General features: G+C 39.7%; 1 long non-coding RNA gene across 1 annotated transcript; it reads right to left on the reverse strand.

The window, feature by feature from the left end:
• Positions 1 to 11943: 11943 nt before the first annotated feature.
• LOC104590325 (uncharacterized) lies at positions 11944 to 13603 on the reverse strand. The gene is made up of 2 exons (XR_016085250.1): positions 13373 to 13603; positions 11944 to 12810 (listed from the first exon to the last, which is right to left on the reverse strand). It is a non-coding gene; the product is annotated as an uncharacterized LOC104590325 (long non-coding RNA).
• Positions 13604 to 14020: the final 417 nt, after the last annotated feature.

Below are 14020 nucleotides of genomic sequence, written 5' to 3' on the forward strand. Positions count from 1 at the left end.
TTTTAGGTTTTGACTGATTCAGCCCGAATCGAGTACGAAAACGAGTCCAAAGTCGGAGCAAGTTCGCAGTCAGGCTCATTTCACAACTTAAGCCCAACTCGCAGAAGTACCTTGAAGCAGCCCAAGTTTTAAAGCAGCCCAACTCGAATTCAAGAGTCAAGAGTCCAAATCTCGAATGTAATCTCTAAGGATAGAGTCTTATCAGATCTAAAGTCTTGAATGTAATCCTTGAGAGATAAGAAGATTGAGATTAGATCATTAGATAAGAGATAGGATAGGATTATTTCAAAGAAGATCAAGACTCCCTAAAGATAAGATGATCTCCTAGAAGGAGTTGGAAAACAGCCCTCTCCTTTGGCTATATAAAGAGGGGGGCGAACCAGCTCTAGCATCACTCACTCCAAGATCCAAGAGATCATCAAGAAGACCAAGAAGCTCAAGAAAGCAGTTCGGCCATGGAGAAGCAAAGCATGGAGATCGCGCAAATCATGAGCAGCTAAGCTTCTTTTTCTGGTTCAAGGAGGGAGGTTCGATTGTGTCATTGTGAGGTTCTGTAGTTAATTTATTTTCTTGCTTTTCAATTCAAGTATTCATTGATTCTTGAGCATATTTTTAGTGGATGCTAATGTTAGTTAGTTTGACAAACTGAATTAATGTTGATTTTCCTACTGCTTCCATGATTTCAGTGATCCGTAAGTCACGAATAATGGTACAAGTAGCAATTAGGTTGAAATCTTTTTGAGTCAATTGTTCGTGACAGCCTTTGACCAATGTTTTAACATGGTTCAACCTAAAAGGAATCGATGGAACAAGATTCAGTAATTGCAGCTATCTCAATTATTGTTATTTTGGTTTAACTATTTTCACAAATCTTAATGCTATCCCTGTTTAACATGGAACGCTATCATACACAGTTAAGTGGTGATAAGTGTTGATCGAATGTTGGGTTTGGTCAATTGAATTAGGAAAACACAAGGTTTATTATGGCTATCCTAATAAATCTAAGGTTAAATGCTTGAATTGCAAGAATGCTGAAGTGTACCTAGGATCAATGGTCAATCGATTCAACCCGAACCCTTGAACCAAAATTCAGTAAGACTGATTTTCTCTTGTTAGTTTAGTTTGCTATTGTTTTCTTATTCTTTTAATTTTAGTTATTAAATTTTTCCACTCAATTATATTATCCATTCAGCTAAGAGATTATTGTTTAGCTCCCTGTGGGATTCGACCTAGTACCACTTTTACTACAAATATTTTATTGTGGGATTAGTTTTAATTTTGAGGGCTTCGACAAACCCGTCAGTCATCATAAGGTACATCATTTTGATTGGAGCTAAGGGCATACACTGTCTAACAGCTCCCACTTGCACTTAGGTCCAATCTGGTATATGCCGGAGTCCCATACTTTCCACGTGTTTCTCAAACACTTTCTATGTCAGTGACTTAGTCAATGGGTCTGTTACATTTTCCGTTGACGCTACCTTCTGAATTAGGATGTCCCCTCTTCCACCTATCTCCCGCAGTACATGATACTTCCTCTCAATGTGCTTCAACTTCGAGTGGGCTCATGGCTCCTTAGCCTAAGCGATAGCTCCAGTGTTGACACACAACAGTGGAATGGGTGATGTGCTGGATGGAACTACTCCCAATTCATGAATGAACTTCTTCATCCATACGGCTTCTTTGGCAGCTTCACTTATGGCAATGTATTCGGTCTCAGTTGTGGAATCCGCCGTGGACCCCTGTTTGCTGCTTTTCCAGCAAATAGCACACGATCCTATTATGAAAACATACCCCGATGTAGACTTTCTATCATCTAGATCTGATTGGAAGTCGGCATCAGTATACCCTTGGATCTATAGTGAACTACCATCGAATACCAGACAAAACTCTTTTGTCATTCGATGGTACTTAAGTATATTTTTCACAGCAGTCCAATGCTCCTGCCCTAGGTTGGCTTGGAATATGCTTACCACACTCCCTGCCTGAGCGATGTCGGGATGAGTGCACAACATGGCATACATGATGCTCCCTACGGCGGAGGCATAAGGAACGTCCTTCATGCCCTCAATCTCCTCGGTTGTCATGGGAAACATACCCTTGGAGAGAGTGACTCCATGCCTGAAAGGAACATTTCCTTTCTTGGAGTTCTCCATGTTGTATCTTTTGACTATCTTGTCAATATAAGCAGATTGGGATAATCCTATTATCCTCTTCGACTTATCTCTATAGAGCCGAAGACCCAGTATATAGGAGGCTTCTCCAAGATCTTTCATGGAGAATTGTTGTAAAAGATGCCCGTCCTCGGGCAAGACAAAATTTAAGCAAATATAAAACAAGAACAAACTAACTATCCTACCGATTTTTTAAACTCAACTCTCATTCATCTTTCTCCACAAATATTATAGGTTAACTATTGCAAACCGTTAAATCAACACAACCAAGTCATACACGACTCATTCATCAGTCAATTCAATTCTTGCTTCTACAAACCATGTAGTAAACTAGGGAAAACATTTTTATCTCCTCTCTCTCTTTTTTTTTCTCTTTTTCTTTTTTTTTCTCTCTTTTTTTTTCTCTTTGGTGGAAGTGAGTGCATTTTATGCTCCATCTCACTTTTAGGATTACTTGGTTAGTAGGTGCATTTTATGCTCCATCCTACTGTTTGAATTGCTGGCTAGTAGGTGCATTTTATGCTCCATCCTACTATTGAATTACTTAACTGGAAATGGCTTCAGATAGGCCGTGTACTTCTTAATTGCACCTCATTACTAGGTCCACAAGAATTTTTCCAGAATATTGTTTCAATTGATTCCAAAAGAGTTGAGTTTTTTTTTTTTTTTTTACGCAGAAAAACACGACCCAAATCAAATTTTAAAACACAACCTAAATCCTAAATCCCCTCTCCCACACTTAAAACTTACATTGTCCCCAATGTGAGGTTAAATGCAAAGAAAGGGCAGAAAAACTAAAATAGAAATGTAAAAACAAAAAGAAAAAGGAAAAACAAACTTCCCTATCATGAATCGGATCCTCTAACTCTCGTGGTTTCAGCTTTCGGTGTGCTCCCCTTCCATCCATCATGGGAGGGTTCAAATCTGGAATAGGGGCCTGCAAAACAAAGGGTAACAGTCTCTTATTAGAAATCGACAACATAATATAATGAGCATTACCTTGTCTTGGCTTGAACCCTTCCTAACCGGCCTCCACATAGTTGAAAACCTCCTTAACTTCCTCATCCAAGTTAGCTTTCAAAACTTTTTTAGGGTAGGGGAGAGGAAGTTTAATAGCATCTAAATTCAATTTAGGTGTACTCCCTTTGATCTCCATTTGAGAATCGGCTACCTCAACTTTTTGATCGTCATCCTTGATCTCGCCAATAGTCTTTCCTCTTCTTAAGGCAATGGTATCACTTGCTCCCTTGGGTTCTTCTTTATATTGCAAGGCAATCGCCCCTCTCTTCTTTCTGACAACATGCTCACAATCGGCCCCACTTGAACTTCTAAGTTCTTGATCGATGCTTCATGACTTAAAAGTCTCTTATCCTGTTCTTGGAATTTTGCTTCAGTAGCATTGATGAACTTAGAAATCATCTCTTCCAAATTACTCTTTTTTTCTTGTAGGGGTGGCTATTGTTGGAATCCCATGGGTGCCTTTTGCTGGTTGTTGTTCCATGAAAAATTCGGATGGTTCCTCCACCCTGGGTTGTATGTGTTTGAGTAGGGGTTGAAATTCGGACTGCCAGTATGAGAGATAAAATTAGCATTCTCATGTGAAGCAAAAGGACTACCTAATGGACAATCAGAATTTATATGTCCCATTTGGCCACAAAGATCACATGGATTATAAGATGACACATTTATTGAAGCAACACTAAGATTGTCTAATTTTTTATTCAAACTAGCAAGCTGAGCAGATAAAGCTGAAAAAGAATCTATATGATGCATTCCCCTTCGATCAGCTCGGTAATTATTCCATTGGTAGCTGCTTGATACCATCTCTTCCACTAGATCATAGGCTTCCTCTGGAGTTTTCCTCATGATTGTGCCTCCTGCAGCTGCATCAATAATGGAGCGATAGGATGGAGTAATACCATTATAAAAAGTTTTAATTTGATGTAAAACTAGTATCCCATAGTGAGGATACTTCCCAAGCATCTCTTTAAATAAAGAAAGAAAAAAAAATCCAAATTAACCAAGGTTAACAAGTTCTAATATTATTTTAGGATTAAATCCCTAGCAACGGCGCCAAAAACTTGATAGCTATGATTATAACCCTAGCAAGTGCACTAGTTATCAAGTAGTATAAAAATATCATTCCCACGGGGATTTAACAAAATAAGTATTAGAACTACAGTCTTCCCTAATTATCTGGACAATCGAAATTCAGATTTAAGAGTAAAAACTACTGAAAATAAAAAATAGAAAAAGAAAATAAAAGCAAAGGCAATCAATAACCGAATATCCAATGAGTGAAATCGCTAGGACCATTGGTCCACCTAACCATTCTAATGAATATTAATGGATGCGATTAACTAAGATCATTTGTCATTCCCATAAGCTGAAGTCTTTCCGATTTTATTTAATACTCTCTCTCGAGATACACTAAAACTACTTCTATCAGGTAACCCTTCGATCTCTCGACTAGAGTTCTCAAGGTAGAAGTGCATTAAGTTCAAGGAAAAACTATTACATTTAGATGAATCATGTGTATATACCCCTATATACCATTCAATTCACACCATGAATTATGTGGTCTGCTATATGAATTCCTCTCTCGATTCATTCACATAAACCTAATCAATTAAGAGATGGTCACTCCTAATAGCATTAAGCAAGATAACTCATAGACTATATGAAAATCATGATCTTGGGTAAATCAGAATAAAAATGTATTCATTGTCATTATTAGGCTTTCCATAGTCCTAGCAACAAATAAATCAGTTCATACTAGAGGAAATAAAATAAACAAGAGGAAAAAAGAACTCATGGTGTCGCCCTTAGATCTGAGGTCACCTCTTCTCCTTGAAGCCCTAAACCGAACCAGAATTCCAATATAGCCTTGGACCTTGGAGATAGATGGGCAAAACTGGAATGTTACACCTAACCCCTAGACTCGATTATGATACTGCACTACGTGTCGGATTGGGCTGTCTTTGATATTCCAATCAGTAAGATCCTCAGAGGGGGTCAAAACCTGGGTATGTTGGGACAATCCGAGAATTCATCTGAGTGGGTGATCATAGTGACAGGATCAGCCCCTTTGTCGGACAAAGTGAATGATCGGGGATGCACTCTCTCTGATGGAAACCAAAACTGTCGGTAGTTGATTTCAACCGATGAAATTTGTTTTTGCAAAATATATTTATATAGAAATATACATATATATTATGGTTTCAAAATGTTTGCAAAAGGTTTTAATTCCCGGGATCCATGTGAATAAAGAGTGCAACACTGTTCCTTATAGCTGAGGAAGAGGTCCTCTCTTGTCGGGTAGTGTTTGATCATTATGGGTTGAGAGATTAAGTGTAAGACCATTGAGGGTAATACCTGATGGGCTAATCATGCATCTACCCAGAGTCCTTGGGTTTTTATAAGGTGGCTTGACCTATGGACCATTTAGTGTAAATGTTGGGCCCATTAAGAGCCCATGGTGATGGACTCAGGGGTTCACTGTTTCCTACAGTGAATTCAGCCAGAACTTGTAACAGAGGCTCGGTTGAACCCATGTGACTGATGTGTAGATCAATGTTTGGGTCCCACGCCATACAAGGATATCCAACTGGGCAGCAGTTTAGAGGATAAGAGAGCACATGGACTTAATGAGCCTAAAGCCCAATTCGAACTAGTTTAATATGATTAATAAAAGAAGGGGCGGTTCTAGGATTTAGATCAGTAGATAGGATAAGGAGTTATCCCTATCCACTTAGAGAGTCTAGATCCAAATAAGGATTTGGATTAGGAAACTCCTAATAAGATTAGGAGGGCTAATCTTTATATGCAGATAAGATAAGGGATTATCCTTATCTCTTAAAGAGAGTCCAGATCCAAATACAAGATTTGGATTAGGAAACTTATAATGGTATTAGGAGAACTTCTCTTTAAGGCTATAAATAGAGGAGAAGGGCGAGCCCCAGTTCACCCAATCAGATTACAGATTCAAGAGATAAGACAGCTCCAGTTGGACTAACGCCATCTTCTGCTCTTGCCTTCTCCTACTGTTGCCACCATAGCCAGTTCGATCTCCACCTGTAGGAGCGATCAAGAACGGTTCTTGAAATCAGTTTTTGGAGAAAAACTGATCTGAAGTTGTGCTCACTTGCCCTCCATCAGATTCTTGGTGAAGAATCAGGTTCTTACTGAAGGACCACCCTGCTGATTCTGCTCCAACCTACACTGTGTCATCTTCAATTGGAGCAGTCTTTGGAGATCTCCTTGGGCATGAACACCTTCATTTGGAGTTACTACTACTCTGTATCAAGTATATCTCTCTTCTACCTTTTGGTTTCAGATCTGGTCTAGTTTAGGGTTCAAAATTGATCCTTGATAATGCAGTTTTCTAAAAGAGGGAATGTGATTCCCACATGGGAGAGAGAAATTTTTTAAATTTCACCCAACCTACCTGTAGGGTTCGGCCATCCATATGATGGATCTCTCATCCCTTCAAGACTTAGTAGCTTTCTTCTGAGGCTTTCTCTTTGCCTTCCTCTTCTTCTTGCCCGACTTACCAGATTCAACAAGCATAGCAATGGGCTCATCCTTCTTAATCAGTTCCTCATCCCTCTGCAACATATTGTTGAGTTCCTGGATGCTAACATTTAGCTTGTCCATGTTATAATTCATGATGAACTGATTGAAGGAAGGAGGCAAAGAATTTAGGATGGTGTCCACCTTCAACACATGGTCAAGCCAATATCCAAGAGCCTCAAGTTCATTAATATAACCCATCATCTTGAGACAATGGTCATGAACCTGTTGGTTCTTGAACGTCTGCACGGTCATGAACTGCTTCAAGACCTTCTGTCGAGTAGAACGATTCTACTCTTCGTACATCGTCCTCAGACTATGCAACATATCCTTGGACAATTCGATCTGATCAAACTATTGCTGTATCGGATTATCCAATGAGGCAATGATGTAGCAGCGGGCTAGGGAATTTTTCTCTTCCCATTCTTGGTAGTCCCTCCTACGGGCCTCAGAAGCCCTATCACCCGGATGTTCTGGGGCAGGATTTTTAGCTACTTTGTCCAACTTCTCTAAAGTTAGGACCAGCATAAGGTTACGATACCAGTCAACATAGTTTGGGCCCTTAAGTTTGTTGTCGTCCAACAGTTTAAAGAATTGTCCATTTGCCATTTCTGATAAAAAACAAACATTAGTCCACAACCTAATTTGATTCATGTAATCTACATAGATATGGCTTTTAAATTATGTTCCATTTCCATTTATTCATCTTCGCGATTTCCCTCCTATCTCAGTGACGGAGACTACGAATTATGTCTCTAGAAATGTGGGAAATCACATAGGGTGCATGGAGCCAACTGTTTCAGCTACATAACCCCACAACCTTTCTATGAAGGATCATATTCACACATCGTATGATCTTTCCCTTTGGCCTCTGTTAGACAATGTTCATTTCCATTTTAGGTTAAACCTTTCTGTCCAGTGAGTGCTCACCCATCATATTCGTGAATGCCAAGGTACCGTGAGAGAGTCTTCCATTTTAGGATAGGCGCCTCCCACATCGGTCTATGACGACACTATCATCTTATGAAACATTCCAACAGATCCAGCAGCAAATGGATAGCCCAATTTGATGGTGTGTTTCCTTATTACTGAAGGACCCATCTTCATGCTAATGATGGAAGGCCTTTAAAGAATTCATCATATGAATCTCCCTATCACATGCACTCATATTTTAGGAGGGAACAAAAGTTACGCCCTAGTTTAATTTAGGTCAAACCAAAGTGGCTCCCACTGACTTTCATAAAGCTAGATTTTGATGGGCCCTAAACGGCTAGAATTCCGCACGATTCCTCTTGGGGAGGTGTGGGGCCCACCACTAAGGGAGGATCATCCAATGATCTATAGGGACACTATGGCAATGATGTGCATTCAGCCATGGTGTGCGCAAGAGCCACTATCGTATCAGCATGGGCCAAGCACTTATGGCCCATGAACATTGCACATCACACATCCATACATAACATGCAGGGAGAAAATTGATCCAATCAATTAATATCTGTAAAACCCATTATTAAAGCCCATAATAATTTATAATATTACTGATTAATATTATCTAGGTATATGGGCTGAATAGCAAAGAGCAGTTTGGCCCATATAGCTTTTATGCAGTTAATGGGCTTAAGCAGTTTTAACACATTAAAACTGGGCTTTACAAGTGTGGGCCGAATTAGATCTTGCAATTAACTATCAATCCCTTGACCCAAGAGTGAAAAAATAGGGCTGAGAACAGCCCCCATCGAACCATAGATTCGGTCCAACTAGTTTGGTCCAATCTGGTTCGAATGGGTCTAGGGTTTGATTTTTAATTCAAGAATGTATTCAATAATTGATCTGAAATTAAATTACTGATAAAAGACATTCAAGAATCAGTACTAGGGCTGTTCATAGATCTGCTACCCTGCAAAACAAAGGTTAGTTCACAGCTTGCAGTTTCTTAAACTGCAAATCGTAGATGGGCGAACCCTAATCTGCGAAAATCCTTCCTTCTATGCAATCAACTTTGATCTTGATTGAAATAAAATAGAAAAACCCTAGTTTTCTATTAATATTACATCAAATCGAATTCATATACATTCAGTCTAAAAATTAAAAAAAAAATTAATTACAGACCAAAATGTAAAAAAACTGGAAAGCGCAGATCTCTTGCGCCATTAAAGAATCCGATCTCTACTGTCTGAACAGCCCATAAATCAAGAAAAATATAAAAAACCATTCTAAATATAATTCAGATTTATAAAGATTTAATTGCAGATCAATAGCCCTTAATCTAGGAACCGATTTCTCAGAAAATCTTTTATCTGCGCAAATCGGGTAGAACGCCTTCTACCCATTTGCGCAGTTTCAGATTTGTCAATTTTGGTTCAAGATTTTAACTTGGCTCTGATACCATTGAAGGGATGAGAGATCTATCATATGGATGGCCGAACCCTACAGGTAGGTTGGGCGAAATTTCAAAAATTTCTCTCTCCTATGTGGGAATCACATTCCCTATTTTAGAAAACTGCATTTTCAAAAATCAATCTTGAACCCTAAACCAGACTAGATCTGAAATCAAAAGGTAAGAGAAGGATATACCTGATACAGAGTAGTAGTAACTCCCAATGAAGGTGTTCACACTCAAGGAGATCTCCGAAGACTGCTCCCACTGAAGATAACACAGTGTAGGGTGGAGCAGAATCAGTAGTAGGGTGGTCCTTCAGCAAGAACCTGATTCTTCACTAAGAATCTGATGGAGGGCGAGTGAGCACGACTTCAGATCACTTTTTCTCCAAAACCTGATATCAAGAACCTTGCTTGATCGCTCCTACAGGTGGAGATCGAACTGGCATTGGCGGTAGTAATAGGAGAAGGCAAGAGCAAAAGATGGCGTCAGTCCAACTGTAGTTGTCCTCTCTCTTGTATCAGTAATATGATTGGGTGAATTGGGGTTCGCCCTTCTCCTCTATGTATAGCCTTATAGAGAAGTTCTCCTAATCCCATTAGAAGTTTCCTAATCCAAATCTTGTATTTGGATCTGGACTCTCTTTAAGAGATAAAGATAATCCCTTATCTTATCTGCAGATAAAGATCAGCCCTCCTAATTTTATTAGGAGTTTCCTAATCCAAATCTTTATTTGGATCTGGACTCTCTGAGTGGATAGGGATAACTCCTTATCCTATCTACTGATCTAAATCCCAAAACCCCCATTCTTTAATTAATCATATTAAACCAATTCAAATTGGGCTTAAGGTCCATTAAGTCCATGTGCTCTCTTATCCTCCAAACTGCTGCCCAGTTGGATATCCTTGTATGGCATGGGACCCAAACATTGATCTACACATCAGCCACATGGGTTCAGCCCAGCCTCTGTTACAAGGCCGGGCCGAATTCACTGTAGGAAACAGTGAACCCCTGATTCCATCACAATGGGCTCTTAATGAGCCCAACATTTACACTAAATGGTCCCTGGGTCAAGCCACCTTATAAAAACCCAAGGACTGTGGGCAGATAAAAGATTAGCCCATCAGGTATTACCCTCAAGGGTCTTACACTTAACCTCGCAACTCATAATGATCAAACACTGCCCGACAAGAGAGGACCTCTCCATTAGCTACAAGGAGCAGTGCTACACTCTCTACTCACATGGATCTCGGGAATTAAAACCTTTTGCAAACATTTTGAAACCATAATATATATATATATATATATATATATATATATATATATATATCACTATATAAATATATTTTGCAAAACAAATTTCAACGGTTGAAATCGGCTGCCGTCAGCTTTGGTTTCCATCAGAGAGAGTGCGTCCCCGATCATTCACTTTTCCGACAAAGGGGCTGATCTTGTTACTATGATCACCCACTCAGATGAATTCTTAGACTGTCCCAACATACCCAGGTTTTGACCACCTCTACGGATCTCACTGATTGGCATATCAAAGACAGCCCAATCTGACACCTAGTGCAGTATCATAATCGAGTCTAGGGTCAGGTTTAACATTCCAGTTTTGCCCATCTATCTCCAAGGTCTGGGCAATACTAGAATTCTGGTCCGGTTCAAGGTTTCAAGAAAACCCACACTACATGTACCTCAGGTCTCACCCTGGCAGCTGAGACAAGGTAGCCCAACGGCTGTGATCTATCCAATGGCTGTGAAGATTCTAAACTAACACAAGTCTCATATGTGTCCAGTTTAAGGGTATTACACAAAAACACTATAATAACATGCATCAAATATATACTTTATTCATTTACATTAAATGTCATAAGGTACATCATTCTAATTGGATCTAAGAGCATACACTGTCTAACACAAGTTAGTACAGGTGTAGCGAGTGATGGACGAGGCTTGAGGTTTGGATGCTCAAACGAGGCCACAAGGGAGGCAAGGAAGTTCTTAGCAGTAAAGAGTCTAGATGCTTACCTTGGAGGGTCACTCCCTATTTATACTTGAGACGACTTGGAGGTAGGTGGATGCAGATTGCCAAGATGCAGTCCGGCCTTGAGGGTGCGGCCATCCGAGGCCGTCACATGCAGCCGCGCTATTGGCCCCATATCATGCGTCGGCCTCTGCTCTATTCACGCTCTCATTGGGTCCTCTCTGTGTGCCGCCTTTTGCCATGCGCGTGCGTGCCTACATCAGGTCCCTCGCATTTCCTAACTGAAACTTTATCACTTGACTGTACTGAGCAGTCTATGAATAATGAATTGAGGCCTCTGCAACCTACATAGAGGCTGCTATTTTGCCTTAAAAACAGGTGGTGATTTCTTGATTGATCCGATATATTAGTTCGTGTGAACCAGTCCAATTTAACCAATTTGGTTTGATATAGAAGGTTTAATTAATCACTTTTTTTTTTTATCTTTAATTTATGGACAACAAGTTTTTTTTTTCTTCCTTGATAATTACCATCGGCATGAAGCTAGGTTTATCGCTTGAGATACCCTATCTTAAACGAGAAAGGGTTTCATTGTTCTACACTTCGACCCTGTTTATGTTTTACGAATCCGAGCAGATCTTCCAGATTCATGAAACTCGGTTGCCCCTGCCGCTACTAGTCCCATTCTATCTTTTTAAGAACTGAGCTAGTTTGTGATTCATAAATGTATTATTTCATGTCCATATTTTTTTTCTATATTTATAAGTTCAAAGAGTGATCACGTAATTTATAATTTTTTTTTTCTCTATTTCAAAGATGGCGAGATGAACTTGATTAATCAACCCAAAGAGCCAAAAATACCTATAGAATCTGAATCTGAAACCAAGGCCCTTGAATTTGATCAGACTTCAGTTGGACTTAGATGTAGCTGGATCCTATCCGAGTTCAACCCAATTACAACTCCAATGATCAAGAAATTACTATAGAATAAACTTTTGAGGGTTGAACAATTTAACTGCTAACTATATATATATATACAAAAGTGGTCCTCACTCCTCGATATGATCAATGGACTCTATCCGAGCTGCTAGTTCAGCAAGTTGTCCTTTCACACTGAGATCGATGATGTGGGATCTGTCTTTTCCATAGCAGATAACGAACCCTGCAATCAGGGATGGATCAACATAGCTTTCGAGCCTCACATTTCTGAATCCTGTTAACCTCCTCATTTTCCTAGCAATCTGATCCTTCTGTTTGCATTCAAGCTCAACAGCGGAGAAAACAGCCAAGACCAGAGTGTCATTTGGGTTGAGGCAAATGAAGCCAGGTTCTTCCGCATCATCTTTTATTGCTTCGTAATTCTCCTTATCTACGAGGGAACCTAACAAGCCTGGAGCCAAGGGATCGGACTCTGTAATATTGCTTTCCACATTATAAAGTAACTGAGATAGAGTAGTACTTATGGAGGGATCGGACTCTGTACGCGTGCAGGCCGTGAATTCTTGTGGAGGGCTATCATTCGTAGAGCTTAAAAAAATTTTGTTTGACAGGGATAACTGGGATGACCTCAAGGAATGTGATCCAAATAAGAACGGAGCCACTTGAACTTTCTGGAAACTTTCTTGAGATTTGGAGCTTGGCTTTGGGGGGAATGCAGACTGCCCATGGGGTATGATGGACTGGTTCAAAATATTCATCTGCCAGAAAGCTATTTGTCAGTTTAACAACTCGAGACAAGTGTATCAGAGATAAGAAAGAAAATATTATGGTTAAAACCTAAGACTAATTATATGATCTTATATAGTTAGGCCTTTCTCATTATTTCAAACTACTAGCTGATGATGTATTTCAATTTGTTTCATACTGGTAATTCTAATTCGACCCAGGTCAGTGTCCAGGAAAGAACTGTGTCCTGCTTTCAATTTCAGAGAAATTGACCAATTAGTGGCTGTTATTTCTACAATGTAAAGTGCATCATATTCTCTGCTCATCTTCTTCTTAACTGAGGTTTGGAGGGGGAGAAGGCGTGTAACAGCCAACCGGGACAGAAAGTGGAAAATTGAAAGTAAATTATAATGATCCAAGAACAGTTCAAGGAGGAATTAAGAAAAAGAACAGTTCGGGAGTGTGCATACTTCCAGTGGAGAGAAAGATAAATTGAAAAACCATGTTCAATTTTGTTGTAACAACACGCACCAGGAAATAGCTGTAAGAAAAGAAAACGTAGCAGGAAAAACAAAACAGAAAACAAGAACCGACCTTGAATTTGCAAAGCTAATTATGGCTTCTCCTCTTTGATTTTCCACTCTTTTCTCGGCTAATACAACTTTCTACCTATTAGCAATCACGAAAAACCTGCAAGAGAATTTGTTCAGCTCTGTAACCGAACGAGAGAACGAAGAGGGGGAGAGAGGATAAACATATGTATTTATATATAAACGTTTGGATAGCCAAAACTGCCTCACGTTATCCACTGCTTGTGAATGTCCATCAATCCCTCGCCATCGATGCTTTTAAAAGTCCTCTGCTGAAACGAGAAATCCTGACAGTGGAATAACTCACGCCAAACCAACTTATGACACGTCATCTTGAAGATGGATAAAAAGGAAATCAATATCCATAATCCCATCCATACATTTAAGAGCTTTATTGGAGAACGGATTTGCTCCTAACTTACAGAGCGCGCTTTCGAGTTGCATCCATAAATTTAAGGAGACCGGATGTGCTCCTCACACCGACATCACATGCACATCCTATCGTTGCATTCGTAACATCTTCCGTACTTATAAGCAATTCAAGGAGATGTTCCCAATGCACAGTGGATGTGCCTGTAAGGCGCCTTGTGTGACTAGCAGATCCGGTTCCAAATTTAAGATGCAAGATGTCCTCCCAACAAAGAAGAGACAC

Source organism: Nelumbo nucifera, chromosome 4 (assembly GCF_055504915.1).
Source record: "Nelumbo nucifera cultivar China Antique chromosome 4, China Antique-T2T, whole genome shotgun sequence".
NCBI lineage: Eukaryota > Viridiplantae > Streptophyta > Magnoliopsida > Proteales > Nelumbonaceae > Nelumbo > Nelumbo nucifera.